Genomic DNA, 20033 nt, shown 5'->3' on the forward strand with positions numbered 1-20033 from the left:
GACATGGGGACACAGAAATGACTCCTGGCAGAAAACAGCTCCAGGGAGCAGAGAGCCAGGACTTGCTCCAGCATTCTCTTGACTCTGTACTAGGGCACAGGGAACCTTTTTTTTGTGAAAGATGAGAATTTCTGCCCCTTCAATGAATGTCTCCTCAGCAACATCAAATCTGAGTTAATAAAAAGAAATGGAATATATTTCCCCGGAAGAAAGAGGAATATTTTTGAGGAGACTTTTTGGGAAACAGCATAAACTGAATAAAAGAAGTCTGTCCTAACTTGTCAATGTCTTCTAGTTCAACCTCCCTGCCTGCAGTGAGCAAATGTCCAACAGCAGCTCCATCACCGAATTTCTCCTCCTGGCATTTGCAGACAGACGGGAGCTGCAGCTCCTGCACTTCTGGCTCTTCCTGGGCATCTACCTGGCTGCCCTCCTGGGCAACGGCCTCATCATCACCGCCATCGCCTGCGACCACCACCTCCACACCCCATGTACTTCTTCCTCCTCAACCTCTCCCTCCTCGACCTGGGCTCCATCTCCACCACTCTCCCCAAAGCCATGGCCAATTCCCTCTGGGACAACAGGGCCATTTCCTACCCAGGATGTGCTGCACAGCTATTTCTGTTTCTATTTTGATATCATCAGAATATTTCCTTCTTACTGTCATGGCCTATGACCGCTATGTTGCCATCTGCCAACCCCTGCACTACGGGACCCTCCTGGGCAGCAGAGCTTGTGTCCACATGGCAGCAGCTGCCTGGGGCACTGGGTTGCTCAGTTCTCTCCTGCACACTGCCAACACATTTTCCCTACCACTCTGCCAAGGCAATTCCATAAACCAGTTCTTCTGTGAAATTCCACAGATTCTTAAGCTCTCCTGCTTAGATGCCTACCTCAGGGAAATTAGACTTATCATGTTTAGTGCCTGTTTAGTATTTGGGTGTTTTCTTTTCATCATGCTCTCCTATGTACAGATCTTCAGGGCCGTGATGAGGATCCCCTCTGAGCAGGGACAGCACAAAGCCTTCTCCACATGCCTCCCTCACCTGGCTGTGGTCTCCCTGTTTATCAGCACTGTCACGTTTTCCCACTTGAAGCCCCCCTCCATCTCCTCCCCAACCCTGGACCTGGTGGTGTCCTTTCTGTACTCGGTGGTGCCTCCAGCAGTGAACCCCCTCATCTACAGCATGAGGAACCAGGAGATGAAGGACGCACTGAAGAAGCTGATTCAGTCAGGTGTCTGTCATCAGGAATAAGCTGCCTGTGTCTCTTCAGAAGTCATTTGCAACTCATATCTGAAACCTTTTGTGCAGTAAGCATTTTATTTGTAAAGCTATTGTTTGTTCCAAAATGTCTGCATCCACTCCTCTACCTCACAGACATGAACCAGCCTCTCTGACCCAGAGCCCTTTCTACATGTGTCTGGTAGGACAGTACAGCTGGCCTTCCATTAAACATATCTATAATAAAAGAGGCTTGTCTCAGTCGATGTCTGGAGGTTGGTCTGTACTTCCAAAGCTGAGGTCAGGAACAGGCTGAAGGAATTGCCCCTCTGAGCGTGCTGCTGTGCTGGGGTTCTCCAGGGGTTCAGGGCAGGAGGGCATGGGGGGATGTGTTAGGGAATAGGCCTGTGCTGCCCCTTCACGTGGGGGTGCCCGGTGCAATGGCAATGATGGCTGATCCATGGGGATCTCCCTGGGACCATCTCCCCGTGGCTTTCAGCCACCACTGCCCTGCAGAGCAGCCCGCCAGCTCAGGGCCGTGCCTGAGGTGACATCCCGCGACAAGAGCAGACCTATTTCTGGAGGCACCAGTTTGGGCAGCTTTTCTCTGGCTGGCACAGCAGGAGCTGCCTGGGGAGCCCCCAGTGCAGGAGTCTTGTGCTGGGGAGAGGGACGGGCACAGAGGGGCTGCCAGCACTGGGCAATCAGGATCTCTTGGAGAGAAGAGCAGCAGAGAGAGGGAGACGCTGGCCTGCGTCTGCTCATGGCATGGCTGGCCCCAGCCCTGGGGCTGATGGGGAGGCTGAGAGCCCTCTGTGCCCCAGGAGCTGCTGTGACCTTCCGAGGGGCTGGGGCTGTGGGGTGAGTGCCCAGAGCTCTGCAGCACCCCCCAGCCTATCTCGCTGGTCATTTCCAGCACTGGCTGCTCACCCAGGTTTATGGGTGAGAGTTGCTGCTAAACCATCTCCATCCTCCTGCTGGTCTCAGTGCCTGTATGGGGGCACCGGCCAGCCCTGCCCGGCCTCTCTTCTGGCCCAGACCCTGGCAGACCCCAGAGAAGGGCTGTCTGTGAATCCCCATGGGACACAGCTGGGGCAGGGAAAGTTGGATACTGGGGGAGGCTGCAAATTGTATGTTATGAGATTATGTCTTGCTGGGGTTATGGGGGGGACAATTAACTGATTGCTCTCACTGGCATCATAATTGGGGGAACTTGCCCTGGCAGCAAGTAGGCTGGGGGTATATAAGAAGCTGGGAGGGGACACAACTGGGACAGCTGACCTCAGCTGACCAAAGGGACAGTCCATACTGTATGACATTGTAGTCAGCAATAAGAACTGCAGGGAAGTAGGAAGGGGAGATGTTTATTGTGACAGCATTGTTCTTCCCAAATAACCGCTGTGCATGATGAAGCCCTCCTTTCCTGGAGATGGCTGAACACCTGCCTGCCGGTGAGAAGTAGTGAATGAATTTCTTTATTGTGCTTGACACTTGCACACAGCTTTGCTTTATGTATTAAACTGTCTTTATCTCAACCCATGATTTTTCTTACTTTCACCGTTCCAATTTTCTCCCCCCTCCCACTGGGGAGGAGTGAGTGAGTGGCTGTGTGAGCCTAAGCAGTCTACTGTGATTAATCCACAACATCTCAGCCTCTCTAGATCTCCCTGGATGGCAACTGTGCCCTCCAGCATATTGACCCTTAATTCCACAGTTTGGTGGCATCTTCAACGTTAGCGAGAGTGCACTCTTTCAGTTCTACCATGCCCTTGGTAAAGATGTTTGCCAGGACAGATCCCAGGGTGAACACTTGCTGTAGTCAATGAACTACTGGTCTACAGGGAGAGAAAACTTCATTCACCATGAACTTCTGAACCCCACCGTCAAACCAGGGGCCCCAGGGCCGGGGGCTGCCTCCTCGCCTCCGGCTCGCCCGCCCCCGGGCCCCCGTCTCCACCCCCGGGGCCTGCGGGGACCCGGCGCAGCAGCCGCAGCGCGGCAGGAGCGGCAGCGGCTCCTCGAAGGAGACGCCCCGCCGGCATTGCCGGCGCCCCCCGTCGCTGGCGGGGTCCCGGTGCCGCTGCCGGCCCCGCCGCCGCCGCGCACCCCCGCCGGGCAGGGGTCAGGGTGGGCTGCGGGGCCGGGCGGGGAGGGAGGAAGAAGAGGCGGAGGAGGGGCCGGGGCTGGGTCAGGGGTGGGCACGGCCTCGGCGCAGGGAGAGAGGCTGCCGGAGCCCGGCGGGGCGGGGCGGGTGGGTGAGGTGCCCCGGCCGCTCCGGGGGAGGCCGGCCCGGCGCGGGGGAGCGGCGGGGGCCGGGGCCGGGGCCGGGGCCGGTGAGTGCGTGTGGGCGGCTGCCCGCCGCGGCGGGAAGCGCCGGGGAAAGCGCGGGGAGGCCCGAGGGGAAGGTCTGGGAGCGCGCGAGGGACGAGGCGGCGGCGGCTGCCGGAGGGGCTTCGCCTCTGCCCGCCGCCTCCGCGCCGCTCGGCGTGGCCGGGGCAGAAGGCGGGCCGGCAGCCCGGCGGCGCGGGGGGAGACCCCCGGGGCTCCGCAGGGGAGGCGGCGGCGAGCGGGGCCGGGCCCGGAGCCTGGAGCCGCCGCCGCGGCGGGCGGGGCGCTGGGGCGCACGGAGTGTGCGGCGCGGCCTCTGCGGCTGCTCCGGAGCCGGTCCGGGCGGCTGGGCCCGGGCGCTGCCCCGGCCTCGGGAGGGATGGCCCGGGGCTGGGTGGGCAGCGCTGGCGGAACGGCCCGGCGGCGGGGGGCTGTCCCCCGGAACGGGGGGGGGTGCCGTGTGCATCTCCCTCCTGAAACGGGAGGGGGGTGCTGTGTTCATCCCCCCCCCCAAACGGGAGAGGAGGTGCTGTGTTCATACTGCCCCAAACGGGAGAGGAGGTGCCGTGTTCATCCCCCCCCCCAAAAAAAAAAAGGGAGAGGAGGTGCTGTGTGCATCCCCCCCCCCCCCCAACGGGAGAGGAGGTGCCGTGTTCATCCCCCCCAAGCGGGAGAGGAGGTGCTGTCTTCATCCCACCCCCAAAATGGGAGAGGTGCACCTGTGTGTCCCCCCAAACTGGAAAAGGTGCCCCCGTGTTCATCCCCCCCAAAACGGGAGAGGAGGTGCCGTGTTCATCCCCCCCCCCCCCCCAAAACGGGAGGGGAGTGCCGTGTTCATCCCCCCCCAAACGGGAAAGGAGGTGCTGTGTTCATCCCCCCCCTCCCCCAAAAAAACGGGAGGGGAGGTGCCGTGTTCATCCCCCCTCCCCCCAAAACGGGAAAGGAGGTGCTGTGTTCATCCCCCCCCTCCCCCAAAAAAACGGGAGGGGGGTGCCGTGTGCATCTCCCTCCTGAAACGGGAGAGGAGGTGCTGTGTTCATACTGCCCCCAAACGGGAGAGGAGGTGCCGTGTTCATCCCCCCCCCCCAAAAAAAAAACGGGAGAGGAGGTGCTGTGTGCATCCCCCCCCCCCCCCAAACGGGAGAGGAGGTGCCGTGTTCATCCCCCCCCCAAAACTGGCGGAGGAGGTGCTGTGTTCATCCCCCCCCCAAAACATGAGAGGTGCCCCCATGTCCCCCCCAAAACATGAGAGGTGTCCCCGTGTCCCCCCGAAAATGTGAGAGGTGCCCCCGTGTCCGTTCCCCCACAAAAGGGGAGAAGTGCCCCTGTGTTCATCCCCCCCCAAAACAGGAGAGGAGGTACCGTGTTCATCCCCACCTCAAAACGGGAGACGAGCTACCATGTTCATCCTCCCCCCAAAATGGGAGAGGTGCCCCCGTGTCCACCCCCACAATGGGAGAGGTTGCCAGATTCGCGTGAAAACCAGCAAAGAAGCCGGGGGTGGGGAGAGGGCTGGGATGGTGACACCTCCACACCCAGAATTTATTTTTAATGTCTGCATTTTGCAGAGAACCACTCAGAAATCCTTCCTGCTGGGTTTTGAACATTCATTGGGTGCAGGAGCCCGGGTGCTCCAAAGTGAGGTGGCTGTGTTCTCACAGAAAGAGTTTTATTATGCAAGGAATTTCTGTGTTAGGGGGTTAGTGTTTGAGGAGAGCACCAAAAGAGGATGGGAATTATGGTGATTTCAGGTTTTATTATCTGCTAAAACTGAAACGCATTTGCAAATGTTGTGAGCCAGCTGAGGGAGAAGGGCAGTCAGTGATTGCCAGCATCCCCACGGAAAGGCTGTTAAAGTTACACGGCCGGGAGAAACAAACTGCTGCTGCTGGAACACTTCTGCTCAGCACACGCCGGTGGTGTGGGGCTCTGCCTGATCCCGCCGGGCTGAGGTTTTGCTACGTGTGAAGTAGAATTGTAGGTGTAGTAGACACTGATGGCTACGTAACTGTTAAAAAAATCAGTCGTGTGCCAAGCTGAGGCATTTTTCCATTAGAATGCCATTAGGAATAGATACATTGTTTTGTGTTGAATCAAATGTTCGGTCTTAAAGGTTGAAAGTGATTAAGCAAACTTAGTCCTATTCTGAACTGAACATTATTTCAGACATTGAAAGCACGAACATTTTCAGGATTTTTTCCCCAGGTTTAGTCTCTCTCCTACCCAGCCAAAAACACATTACTCCTATATAGACAAATTTATAAACAGTCATTTGGTTGGTAGGCTTGACTGAATATTTTTTTATTCCAAGCTAATTCTAATAGGAGTTTTTTGCACATGGCTGAATCCTCTTAAGAGGAATTTTACTCACTGGTATGGTGACACCTACTTGATGTGCACTTTTGGGTAGGACTAAGAAGATGAGAATGATGAAGGAAACGACCACTGCGGGGCCTAGAAGACCACCCAGAGACTGTAGTGAGCATGTGGAAGTGGGCGGCAACGGATTATAATGATTTCTTGGAAAAGTAATGAATATTGTAATTAGTTCTTGGGAATTCCATGCATGTGTAAGTGAATTGTGTGGAAATATCATCAACTCCACTACGGCGGTATGCATATTAGCAGGAATGATCCCCGACGCGTCGAATAAAGAATACCTGCTGAGTGGCTCTGCCGGCTGTGGAGACTGAATTCTCCCCTGCAGGAGTCATTCTGCTCACCTGAAATCATTCTTGCTAATTGAGCTTATTCAGTAACCTGCTGGTATGTGATATTGCAGGTGGTTCTTGAAGAGCGTAGTTTGAGACTCTGAGATTGCTCTGTGGGCTGATGATTTAATATTTACTCTTGAAAAGGTGTTCTGCTGTTCGATGGCTCTTGCCCCTGCGCTGACCCACAGACACTTCTGTCTCTGCAGCGCTGCCAGTTGCTTTTGAGCACCCTTAGCACAGTCTGAAACTGTTTTCTAAGAGAAGCACAAGAGCTTGCTGAAAGAGGTTTGCCAAGAGCAGTACTAAATCTTTGGTGTGTTTTATTAAGATTCGGAATTCTGCTTGGGTTGGAATTGTGGGAACAGGAGCTTTTGTTGCTTTTGAGGAGTGGAGGACAGGCAGCTGTAGCTGGGAGAAGGGGCTTGAATCTGGGAGCTTGGGGCTGACACTTCATGTGCCCTGAGTCGAGGGAAAGTGTTGTGGAGTTCCTGTGGATGGGTCGGGGAGGCTCCATTCAGCAAGAAGCTCTGTGAGCAGCTGGGTTGAAATGACAGCACCTGAGTGGGGTCATGCTGCAAAGTATTCTTTCTCATTCTTGGCTAGAAATTTATAATTGCCTGCAAATATTATATGAAAATTGATAAAAACAGAAAGGAAGAGTAAAGGAGTAACTTGTAAATTAAGTTACTTGAATTTCTATAGCCTTTTATATTATCAATTGTCCGTGGCATGTTGAGGGAAAAAACAATATGCCTTTGCTATAGTAAAAATCTCTGCTATGTGAAAAAGAAATGTCTTATTCATGAGTATATTTAATAGTTCAGGCTTTTCTTTTTTATTTTTATTTTATCCTTTAGTGAATCTGGTTCTTTGTAGGGCTGCTTTTTCTTTTGGTGCTGATGGTAGATTTTGTCATCAAAGAAGAAGTGATGTAGTAAGAAATGGGAAGACAGATTTCTACCCTCTTATTTATATAATTTCTAATTAGGGTGTTGAAGGGAGTTTTGTCAAAATGAAAGGATTTGCATAAGAAAAATCATCTTGTGCCTTTTATCAGGTTTCACAGACTTGACAACTCAGCCAGGGGTAACTGGCCTCATTTCTTTGTCTGCACAAGTGGTGATCTGGTTCTGTCGGCCCAGTCTCCTTCCAGAGGGTTTAGGTGAGCCTAAACTGGAATGCATTTGTAACCGGGAGATTCTCCAGTAAGTGATTCCTACGAACACCTGCTCAGCCCTGGGTTTGTACATGTTTCATCCAGAACAAGTCGTGTTGGCTCAGTGACAGCATGTGCTGAAGTTCTGTTGGTGAAGCGGAGACTCTACTGGGTTTTCAGGTAGACAGTGTGGAATAATACAAGCAGTTTCTTTCCTGGGTGTTTTTAGAAAGAGCAGTATGCCTCAGACTTCAAGGAGTTGCTTGTGTCCACAGCTTGAAATAGTTGGGATTTTAAACATATCGCTATTAAACGGCAAGTACTTTTTCCAGTAAAAACATTACCTGTGTGTTGGGATCTTTTTATTTATTGCTTGAGGGAAAAATGCACCTTGGAAATACTTCTTGATTTGGCTGGATTATAAATTTTCTTCTCAGCCTTAATTGTCTTATAAATGCTCATGTGACATGTTTAAAAACCCATTCCTTTGAGGTTTTGTTTTTTTTTTTTTTGGTAGTGAGCTTCAGTTTACGCTGCATGTTCTGAACGCTCCATCAACTTTACTGGCACTTGAGACTCTTGTGTCTTACACCTCTTTTAGCAAAGGCAGAAACAAGACTGGCTTCTGTCAGAGTTGGAGTCTTGCCTGTGCTTGATGCTTCTCTTGTACGATCTTCTGTCCTTCTAGTCAAAGATTTTAGTTTAAAAATATGATGTTACCTCTTTAACTTGCGTTTGCTTTCTTGCCTGTAGATGACCATATGCATTTGTGTAGACCTTTCTACAATTATCCTCTGATTCAGAGCTGCTGTACGGGTCTTGAACAGAAACTTGCGCGTTTATCAAGTTCAGCCTTACAGGAAAATGCTAGAACACTTCCAAGGCAAATTCAGAAGTGGAAGGGAATGGCTTTTATAGTGACAGTTTTGTTTGCTACACTGAATGCATTTGCCAGGAGTACTCTTGAACGCAGCGGTGCCTGTGTTCTCTTGAGCACAGAGGTTACTTCCCTGTGCTGCAAATTTATATATACCTCTGCTGGGTATTCTTTGTTGGTGTCCTCATTTTTTTGGGGTACGTCATTCCTTGGCTAATCTGTATAATTTGTTACTACTGAAAAAGATCATGTGTTTAGGACAGGATCAGTGATCTCCAGTTCAGCAAAGCACGGAGTTCACAGAACAATTATTTTGGACGTAGAAGAAAGAATGTGGTGGTATTTTTTAATCTCTTTCATTGTCTAATAATGGATGGTCATAACTGTTGCTCTAAATCTCCTCCTCACAAGTGAATCTGTGCAATTTAATAAGACAGAGTTACACACCGTTGGCACAGCGAGCACTCTGCTGGCTGCTGGCTAAAAGTCACTCCCGAATGTCAACTCTCTTGCCTGGCCTGGCTTCCCAGCATAGAGGGGATATAGCTTGGGTTAGGTGATCATAGGTTTTTCTCTGGAAATGGTACTGAAAATGAAATAAAGGCCTAAAGAAGCTTAGGCTCTGACCCTGTGAACAAGATGCTACAAGAGGAGTTCAGGTGGAAGCTGCAGTGTAGGAGGTGCTGACTTTCAAGTTCATCTTACTTAGCTTACTCCTCAAGTAACTGACCTCCAGGCTCCTGTGTTCCTCAGCAGCACACAGCCTCTAGTGTGCTGCTTCTGCTTTTTGTCACTGGGAAATTAAAGGGCAGCGTCGCAGTCAGCAGAAGACAGATGGACTTTTGAAGAAAGTACTTTTTAAAGGTTCAGCCGTCTGTGATTGTAATGGCACGTGTATAGAAACAGAGATGCTGCTTAAGATGATACAACTTACCTGCATGCTGAGCTCTCTGAAAAGAACTCTTTTTCAGTAACAGAAGTGAGATGCTGAGAACAAAATCTGAAATGTCCATTACGTTGTCTCTCAGCTGTGTATTGGAACACTCCAGTTTGAGGCTCTAGATTTGTGATAAAGACTAGTCCTGGTATTTGGCTACTGTTACGTTTCCTCTGTTAGACAGTAGGAGAGTGGTTATTTTTGGCACTTAAAAATCTCTGTTTACACTTCCTTTCTATTACAAGTAACACAACAAAAAAGGAAACCTGAAAACTAAAAGGTCATTGCAACTTTTCCCGTAACAGGAGAGCTTTTAGGGTTTCTCTTTTGAACTCTTTTAATAATTCAGTATGAACTAATGAACATCTTTCATCTGGCTCAGAAATGTTTCAGTTGTGTGTCAAGTCATGACCGTGCCTTTGTATGGTTGGTACTTTCTTTGAGTCATGGGAGTTTTTTTTTGTTTTTTTTTTTTTTTGTTTTGACTGGAGGAAATCTGTTACACAGAGAGTCTGGAATCAGTGTTTTACTGTGTCCAAATCCCTGCTCCCTTTTGTTCCAGAGGAAAATGGGATTCTGGCTGCTTGATGATTGATGGAATGGTTTCCCAGTTCGGAGACCGAGGAGAGGAGTGTGGAGGAGAGATGAAGGAGGCACTGGGAAATACCCACCTGCTAGTTGATATGGGAGTGTTTATGTTCACTGAAAACAGTAGCAACAACACCAGCCCCCAAACCCCGCCAGATTTTATGATTTATAAAAGGAGATTAAAAACTGTTAATTTTTCATTTCAGGCCGTGCTGGATCTCTGTTTGTTAGAAAGCACTGAAGAAAGCTACAGCCATGCAATTGTATCCTTCCTGGTTATTTCTATTACACCTTCATTTTGTGCACACAGACGTTCTTAAATGTTTGGCACCTGCATGTTTAATAACAGTTTTTAATTTATGCTTCAAACACAATGCGAGTGAAAACATTTAGTTTAGAATTAAGTTGTAGACAGAAGCATTGGATTTTTTTTTCTTAGTACTGCGTATTTTTTATGATTTGTCTGTTTTTTTAATGTTTTGTGGCAAAGTCTTTTCTGATAGGAGAAAACACATTTACTAAGAAATGGTAAAGATAAAACTGGTTTTCATCCAATTTTAATAATTCAGCGCTAAGTTGTATTGCAAAACCACCATAGTTTACCTTATTTTATATACTCTGGAAATGAGGAAGATAACCAACTGTAGATTTTGTTGGCTTTACTAATGAATCATTGGACGTTCAAATGTTTTGAATGTCTGACTGGTAGCTCCACTGACTAAAGAGGGAGCCTGAGTTTATAACTGAAGTATTTAAATATCTAAAGTGAACATTTTGAACGCCTCCACAGAAATCAAAGAGTAATTGTCTCTGGCTGTTTATGCAGAATGCAGTTTTGTGGTTGGGACCTGACTGTCTTCAGGTTATAAGAGCTCCAAATGGCAAGACTAAATACATTAGTATTTTCTGCTTCTCACCCTTTTATATTCTTACTTCATTATGTTTTTCTAAATGTCACGTGATACATTTTTGGCCTTACACATTTATTAGCCTTAATTAGGTACTTGATACCAGGCAACATGCTTGCTGCTAAATATCACGCATTCCTTTCCGAATAAAACACACTTCAGTCAACTGCTTCCCAACTACCTTTGCCGTCCCTTGGGGTCTTGTGAAGCTTATTGAAGGTTTTTGTCTTCTAGATCACAAGGATTACGAAGTAAGTATGTTTCAGGTTAGTTAGAAACACGGTACAGTGTGAAGCTGTAATCTACCAAGTGAATTTTAAAAACTGATGCTTAGCTAATGACAGGTGCTAAACCATGAGAAGCTTTTTTGTAATACTGCTGCGACATCTTCAGCAATAAATTAGGATTGCAAAGTTTGTTTAAATGGCTTTGAGAAGAAATGGATCAAAGAAGAAATCAACTTTCATAGATTTGAATTTTCCAGGCCATTGGTTTAGGTTGTTTTCAGCAGCCCAGTTGGGCACTTTCTCAAAAGCAGTGGTTTAGGTGCTTTAAATATGAAAGCCATGATCCTAGCAGCAAGGTTGGAGAGAGACTTTTCAACCTAATCCATGTTCTTTCCGATGCTGAAGGTTGTTCTTTGCCTGTCAGGATGTAAATGTAAACTGTTTGTCTGGGAGAATAACCTACTATTTAGTAATGTATTTCTGAAGAAGTGATGTTTGTATGCAGAGATTTGGCTAACCCAGAAAAGTGCTAATTACTCCTTTTAAAACACTCGCTTTGTTCTGTATGGCTGACTGAATTTTCTTCCTGCAGATATTTGAGAATTTTGGTTTCCACGTCCTCTATCAAGTATTTCATCTGTCAGTCATCTCAGTTTATTTACGCCACATTCTCCTCCCTGAAGAGACTTCTGGCTATTTTTGTTGCAGGCGTGTCCGTGTGGATCTCAGTACCCCTGACCTCGAACTCCTGCAGAATTCCCCGGCCCCGCTTTTCCCTCTGGCGGCCCCCAAACTGTGTCACGGCCACTCGCCCCCCGCTCCCCCGGGACCCTGCAGTGGGGGGGTGGCAAACAACCTCTCTGAGCTGGGGTGAGAGGCCTGTGCTGTAATGGTGGTTGTTACTGGCTGGTGTGTGACGATCACTCTGGGGCAGCTTTCCTGGGGTGTCCAGCACACACGGGCAGAGAGCAGCTCCTGCTCTGATGGTCCTTCATGTCTCTCCCAGGAGAGGCCTGGCTGTGCGAGGACACAGCTGTGTGCCCTGACCTTGCACACTCACACACTTCAGCGGTACAGCGCTGTTATCCCTTGCCCAGCACTGCTGCACCCAGACATCTCAACCCCCTCCCAGCTCTCCCCACTCCCCAGCCTTCTCCCCAGCTGAGCAGAGCAGCCCAGTCTGGTCTGGCCCCACAGCAAGGATGAGATGGAGGTCACTGTCAGTGTCTCTCCTGCTGTCGTGGCCTGGAGATCCCCTCCCAGGAGGCTGCAGCCCCCAGGCCAGCCCCGCTCCCCAGGACAGCGCAGAGTCCTGGCTCTGGAGCTCCTCAGGCAGCTCCCGCTGCCCTCAGCTGGCACCTACATCAAAGAATTTCTCTTTCCACATCTGCCCTCCGTGCACACGGTGTCCTGCTCTTCTCCCAGGACATCCCGCCTCTACAAAGGATCTTTCCTCAAGGTGGGCACATCTGTGCTGGCCTGGACAGCCAGTTCTGCACCTGCTTTCCATGCTCTCCACAGCCCCTGAGCTGCTGGTGCTGCTCTGAGGAACAAGTGGGCTTGTCTGGGGTCACATGGTGATTTTACAGGGCTGTGCTGGTCATGCTGGGAGGCAGACCCAGCTCAGGGACATCACTGCCACCAACTGCCTCCCACAGAAGCACTTATGTGGCCATGGAGGATGCTCAGAGGTACCCTGCCTTATAGCCAACACCACAAGATGTGTTTGGGTGCTGTACTGGACCTAGTCTACAGGAGTCCAGTGATGGCAGAACAAATCACTCACCAGGCTCCTTTCCCTGTGCCTGCTGTGTCCCTTGGTGGTGCAGAGCCCTCACTCAACACTTCACACCCAGATTTAGCACATTATATCTGGGTCCCTCCACCTTGGACACGTTTGTGCTCAGTGGGCTCCACTCACTGCTGACCTCCTGGCACATGCTGATCCTGCAGATCACCTAGATCACCTGCACTCTGCTGGCAGTTCCAGACTCCTTCCAGAAAAAAAATCATCTGCCATCAGTCCTATCACATGCTGTAGAGCTCCAGGGAGTTTAACTGGAGACCATTCACCATCTGTGTGGGTGCCGTCCAACAAGTAACACCTGAGCCATTCCACAGTCCCTGCAAGACCATACTGGGAGCCATCACACTGAGCCCATGGGGAAACAAGCAGAGAAAGAGTCCTCTTTGGAGTCTATTCCTTGGGCATGTTAGAAAAATCCCTAAGCGTTTGGGCACTGGCCTGAGGAGATCCCCTTTCATGATGGAGATGCTGTTAGAGAGGCCAGCTCTGTCACAGATCTGCTGCACAGGGACTCTGTATGCAGGAGCTGATGCAGCAGCTCCAGAGAAGGTCTTGGAAAAAAAGCCTCAGACAAAAAAATCACTGCAGGGTCCTTTTAGTGTTTAAATGCAGAGGGTGTGGAAATTCATTTACACTGTCTCTGGGTCAAACCAGACAGATAGCTAATGAATTTGAAATGGTATGAATAGTGAAAACACTTTATGGACAACTTAATCAGAAGCGAAAAAAAAAAAATCAACAATAACATCAACAACTACAAAATATATAAAAGACAGGTTGAGACTGTAATGAGTTATATTAAAAGTGATATGGAGAAGATAGGCAGTATATTCCTTCTAAAAAAACATCTGGTCACCAGTTTCTGAATTGCATCCTTAAGGTTCTGGTTCCTATACTATAAATGAGGGGGTTCACTGCAGGAGGCACCACTGAGTACAGAACAGCCACCACCAGGTCCTGGAGTGGAGAGGAGATAGAGGGGGGCTTCAGGTAGGCAAAAAATGAAGTGCTGATAAACACGGAGACCACAGCCAGATGAGGGAGGGACGTGGAGAAGGCTTTGTGCTGTCCCTGCTCAGAGGGGATCCTCAGCACGGCCCTGAAGATCAGCACATAGGACAGCACAGAATGAAAACAAAAACCCAAATGCTAAACAGGCACTAACCACAAAGCCCAACTTCCCTGAGGTGGAGCCTGAGCAGGAGAGCTTGAGGATCTGGGGAACTTCACAGAAGAACTGGTCCACAGCATTGCCTCCACAGAGGGGTAGGAAAATGTGTTGGCTGTGTGAGGAGAGAACTGAGACCCAGTGCCCCAGGCAGCTGCTGCCATGTGGACACAAGCTCTGCTGCCCAGGAGGGTCCCGTAGTGCAGGGGTTGGCAGATGGCAACGTAGCGGTCATAGGCCATGATGGTGAGAGATAAAACTCTGCTGAGATCAAGAAGAAAAGAAAAAGAACTGTGAACACATCCCAGTAGGAGATGTCCCTGGTTCCCAGAGCAATTGGCCATGGCTTTAGGGAGAGTGGTGGAGATGGAGCCCAGGTCGAGGAGGGAGAGGTTGAGGAGGAAGAAGTACATGGGGGTGTGGAGGTGGTGGTCGCAGGCGATGGCGGTGATGATGAGGCCGTTGCCCAGGAGGGCAGCCAGGTAGATGCCCAGGAAGAGCCAGAAGTGCAGGAGCTGCAGCTCCCGTCTGTCTGCAAATGCCAGGAGGAGGAACTGGGTGATGGAGCTGCTGTTGGACATCAGCTGGTTCTTGACATGGGTACAGCGGCCTAAGAAGGAAAAGATGGGACAATTGTGACAGCCTGCAAGCAAAGCCACTGCATTTCTCTTCAAAATCCCTCCCTCCAACTCCCAATTCCAACACAATTCCTTTGTTTGCTCTGAGGATCAGGACCTCTGCCCATGTGCTGCCAAGGAGCCAGCTCTGCCCTGCTGCCGTGAGGACATGGGAGCTGGTTCTTGTCTCCTCCAGTGTTCACAAGGGTTGTCAGATGCAATTCACCCTTAATAGAAATGTTTAATATCTGCACTTATGACTCCCAAGAGAGTGGGATGCAGAAGAGAGGTTTAGCATGTGTTATGATAACTTTCTCTGTGCCTTTTATTTTCTACCATCATCACATCTAGTGAGTACTACTTCTAGAAATCCTCAACTTTATGACTGAAAGTGTGGAGTCTTAAGACAAGACAGGCAAAAGGGCTCAGCTGTCTCTTGCTCAGTGCAGAGTCAGGAGAGCAGCAGCATCAATAAAGCTTGTTCCCAGCTGCCCTGTGCTTTCATTTCTGCTATCTGGAGGATGACTGCACAGAAAAATTGTTCTCAAAAAAAAAAAAAAAAAAAAGAAAAGTAACTGGACTCTAATGAAAGCAGGGGAGTCTTATTTCTCCAATCTGCATGGAAAGGTCTGAAAAATCATTTTACCACCACAGAGGTGCAGTTATGATGGAGAGGGCAGGACATGGGCACTGGCAGAGAGAAGGAAAGGAATCTGCGAGGAGACTGACAACACCCAAGGGATGGCTCAGCACTCCCTGGGATCCTGCTTGGGAGCTCTATTTGCCAGGAACTGTTTCTCTGTCCCCACATCTCCTCCCTGTCCGTGCTCACGGATCCCATCCCACCCACCATGTCCCCAGCTCTGCCCAGAAGACACCTCCTGGCAGCAGGATACTGACCAGGGGGATCTCTGTGCTGGCAAGTCTTGAAGAGAATTTCAGATAAACCCTGAAGAGACCACAAAGGTGATGTTAATGCTTTCTGTAGGCTGAGGTGAGTGAAGGGACTTCAGCAGGTTTCCTGATAAACCCGTTCCTCACTCACTGTAATGCTGTAGGATTGTTTGTCTCTTGTGCAAACCTGAACAGATCCATGACCATTTCTACCTACCATCACAGCTGGAGAGTGAAAGCACCAATCCTGGAAAGTTCCTTTACTGCCCAGTAGCCCCCGCCTTGATGTCCTTCTTGAAAAGTGCCCTGTGAAATGTCCCAGGGGCGATGTGGAGCTGCAATCAGCCCTGACCCATGCAGCTCCCTCTGGAGAGCAGAACCACCCTGCCCTACAGTGGCTTGCTCCTTCCCCCCACAGCTTCTCCCCACAGCGCCGTGGGGAGCTCCCCGGGCAGGCTGAGTGCTGACCCTGGCAGGCGGCAGAGTCCCTGCCCCAGCACACAGCCCCCTGGGGTGCAGGGACCCTGCTGGGAAGGACAGCCCTGGGCACCCCTGCCTGCACACCCGGCTGCACACCCCTGCAGCCGGCCCCGCCAGAAGGCAGCCCTCATGCCCTGGCCCTCGCAGGGGGCACCAGGGAAGCCCTGCTCGGGAGCAGATCCTCCTCCTCCTCCTCCTCCTCCTCCTCTAGGCAGGAGGCAGATTCCTGGCGGCTCTGCCGCCTTCCCCAGATCCCTCCCCGAGCTGCAGCTGCATTGCCCTGCACCCCCAGACTTACTGTGGCCAGGGCCCTGACGCTTTCTCCTCCTCGGAGCTCTCAGCAGCCTCCCAGCCCAGGCTGCCTTGAAGCTGTGTGTGCCTCGCTGCTCTGCCCTGGGTGCCTGCAGGCAGTGCCCCCAGCCCTGCTGCGCTTTGCAGAGGAGCTGCTCCTGGGCAGAGCTGTCTCTCTGCAGCGCTGCCCACTTGCCAGGAGCTCCCTGCGGCCCAGGAGCCCGGCCCAGCTCAGCACCACAGCAACAGCCCAAGGCACTTTAATGACCCCTCAGGAGGGTTTGGTGACAACTCCATGGAAAACAGGCACAGAGAAGAAGCTGAAGAAACATCTGGAGAAATCAAAGCTATACTCAAACTCCAAAGTTTCCTGCACTGTTAATGGCTCCCACTGAGGACACTATTTACAAAGCCTCCTCAGCGTGCTCTTAGAGTATAAAACTGGAGGCAGGAACGACAAGTTGGAAACAAAAAGGGAAAGGTGGCTCTGATGCTGAGTAATCCTCAGTTTGTTGCATTAGGCCAAAGTTCCAAGCCCTAAGCCCATTAACCAAATGGCCAAGTCACGACCCCCAGCCCCTGGGAAGGGAGATCCTGTCCCTCCCACATTCCTCAGGGCTCTTCCTGGGGTAGGGGGTATAGAGATGTGCACCTCCCAGGCTCCTGAGGATGCACAAGGAGGCCATGAGGCCCCCGTGCTGCAAGGGACTGTGCCTCCTCACAGGCATCAGTGGCAGAGACAACAGCCATAGCCAAGTCGTGATGGGGTTGACTTTACTGGGGCTTTCACCTTTCCCACAGCCCTCTGTCATCTCCACCGCAGGCTGTCCTATGTGGTTGAATGCCCTGTGCCTTTTCCCCTGCAGGCTGTCCTCATCCCCCCACCTTTCTCCCCTGGAGAATCTCAGTGGAGAAATCCCCTGTCCTCATCTCCCCCAGCCTTACAGCCATGAGGCCCCAGTGCTGTAAGGATTAGGTGTCTCCTGGTAGGCCTGCAGTTGATTTCTTGAAGGCTGGGGACATCCACCATGCTTACCAGCCTTGCTCTCACTTGACCATCTTCCTACCCTTACTGATATCTATCCATCCTCATGGGCTGTTGGTTGGAATGCAAAGCTTTGGCTAATCCAGACTCTTTCTGGGTGGCCTATTGTACTGCACTTGGAGAGACACTTCATGTAACTCAACGTGACATGAAATCCTCATGTCCAGTCTCAACTTCCAAAGCTTCCCTTTGTGCCATTCTTTCTTTCTCATGTTGTTTCTCGATTTAGAGAAAAACCTCCACCATCTCTGAAACCACACTTCAACCCATGTCAGGATAGTCTGGGTGGCCATGCTCATCCTAGTGCAGACATGTATGCAGGTGGCCTTGTTTGTGGCCAGCATGCACCGCTGTCTTGTATGGTGTCCTCATAGTGCCCAGGCCCTTCTCCTCAGGGTCCCTGCTCAGCTACTCAGGTCCAAGCCTGCCCTGAGAAATGAGGAGATTATTTTTCCTCCTAATGCAGGACTGGCCACTTCTTGTAAACTTCAAGAGGTTTCTGTTGGCCAGAATCCCAGAGTTTCTCAGGTTTCCCTGGGCTGAAGCTCCATTTGGTCAGCTGTTAGTGCCTCTGTGCAGATAGCTCACCTTGATGGTGGTGGTGTCTCTCGTAATAACACAGCCTGAGGAGCTGCAGGGCTTTACAGCCCCAGGTAGGAATTACCATCAACACAATCTTCAAAACACCAAATGAGATCGCAAAGCAAGCAAAGTCAGGGTCAGTGGAGAAAAGGTAATGGGGGTTGAGCTGTTTGTATGTTAGACCGTGTTAGTGGAAAATATATACCTGTATAGAGATTGAAACAATAAGGAACTCTCCAGAAGCTGGTTTTAGGTCCTCCAGCTGTCTGGGACCTCGATCCAGAATTCCCTCATCCCCCCAGTTCCTCCACACACAGACAAGCACATGTACACACAAATGTCTCTCTCCAGCACAGAATCACAGAACCGCTGAGCCTGGAATGCAGTCAGCTTCCACCTCCTCTGTCCTTCCTCTTCATGCTTGGTTTCTGTCAGGAGCTCCTTTTTCATCCATGCCATCCTCCTGCCACCTTTTCTTGACTTCTTGCATGTCTGTGTGGACTGTTCTGGAGTGTGACGTGGAGAACATTAACCATCAGTTCTCTGCACCCCTTTCTTCTTCAGGGCTGTATCTCATGGGATTCTTCCAAGCAGGTACTTCAGCAGGTCAAAGCCTGCTCTCCTGACGTCCTGCCCCTTGCTTTCTTCCCTTCTCTCAGCATCCTATATTCCACTTTCTCACCCTTGATTGTTACAGTCCTGAGCAGATCTTCCTTGTTTGCAAATATCAAGTCCTGCTGCAGGGCCCCTGTCGTGGTTTAGGCCTGATTGGCAGCCAACCACAATGCAGCACCTCTCTCTCCCTTCCCCTCCAGCAAGGAGAAGGGACAGAGAGCCAGGCTTCGGGTTCAAGATAGGACTGGGATGGGGGAAAATCCCCCTTTTATGATCACGAGCAAAAGGCAGACTCGTTAGGGGAAGAAAAAAAAGAACATACATTTATTACAGACACTAACAACACATAACAGAGTAGGACAGTGAGAAGCATTGCCACATCTTGAGAACACCTTCCCCCCACCCCTCCCTTCTTCCCAGGCTCAGCTCTGCTCCCGATATCTCTACCTCCTCCCCCGGTGGCACAGGGGCAGGGAATGGGGGGTGCAGTCAGCGCTGCCACTTCCTTCATCTTCGGTGAGGGGAGTGTCCAAAATTTGTTCCCCCCTGCTCCATCATGGTCCCCCTCTCACAAGAGACAGTCGTCCACAAACTTTCTCCAACTTGAATTCCTCCCATGGGCCGCAGCGTTCCCCACACTGCTCCGTCATGGGTCACTAACTTCCTCCGACTGGATTCCCTCCCACGGCTGCAGCCCTTCCCGAGCTGCCCGTGGGACTCCCCCGCATGCTGCAATTCTCCCAGCACTGAATTACAGCAGCGGGGCTGCCTTTTCCCACGAGACCCCGGCCTTCTTCGGGCACAGAACCTTGATCAGACGAGCAGGAACAACAGGCCATAAATCAGTGTCTGCTCCACCGTAGATCTTCATGGGTGGCAGGGGGGCCGCCCTGCCGTCTCACCACAGGATACAGGGGGGTCTCTGCTCCAGCACACCTCCCCCCTCCTTTCTTCCTCCGTTCCCCACTGACCTTGGTGTTCATGCAGCTGCAGCAACTCCTCCTCACAAGTCCGACTGCCCGTCACCACGTACCTTCTTAAATACGTTATTGCAGAGGCGCAGCTGATGGGCTCAATTTCCCAAACAGAAGTGGAGCTGACGTGGAGCTGGGGGAGCTTCGAGAAGCTTCACACAGGGGGCCGCCCCGATAGCCCCTCCCCTGCCACCAAAAAACTCCACCACTCACTCAACCCAGGACAGCCCCTCACCTCATTGGCTCCTCAGTCACCCTTGTCAGGAAGATGTCACCAGTGAGCTCCAAAATCCTCCTGGGTGGCTTGCAACTCTTCTAGCAGAGGCAGTTGGGACAGTTTCAGTCTGCCATGAGGTCCAGGGCCTGCAGACATGAAGCTCCTTCCAGTTGTCTGAAGAAGGCCTCATCTACCTGATCAACAGGTCTGGAGCAGAAATCTACCCATCCTCCCACAGTGCTGCCCATGTTGTTTTGCCCTCTGATCCTGGCCTATCTGCTCTCAGCTAACTCACTGTTAGTCCCCAGGTAGAGCTCCATGCATTCCTGCTGCTCTCTCACACCAAGGGCAACCTCCCCTCCAGGTCCAGACCTGTGGCCTTATC

At 51.0% G+C, this 20033-nt stretch overlaps 1 pseudogene; it reads left to right on the top strand.

The window, feature by feature from the left end:
- The first annotated feature begins 322 nt into the window (after window positions 1-322).
- LOC116960030 lies at window positions 323-1256 on the top strand (annotated as a pseudogene).
- Window positions 1257-20033: the final 18777 nt, after the last annotated feature.

This window comes from Tyto alba, unplaced genomic scaffold (assembly GCF_018691265.1).
Source record: "Tyto alba isolate M040663 unplaced genomic scaffold, T.alba_DEE_v4.0 Super-Scaffold_35, whole genome shotgun sequence".
Classification (NCBI taxonomy): Eukaryota; Metazoa; Chordata; class Aves; order Strigiformes; family Tytonidae; genus Tyto; species Tyto alba.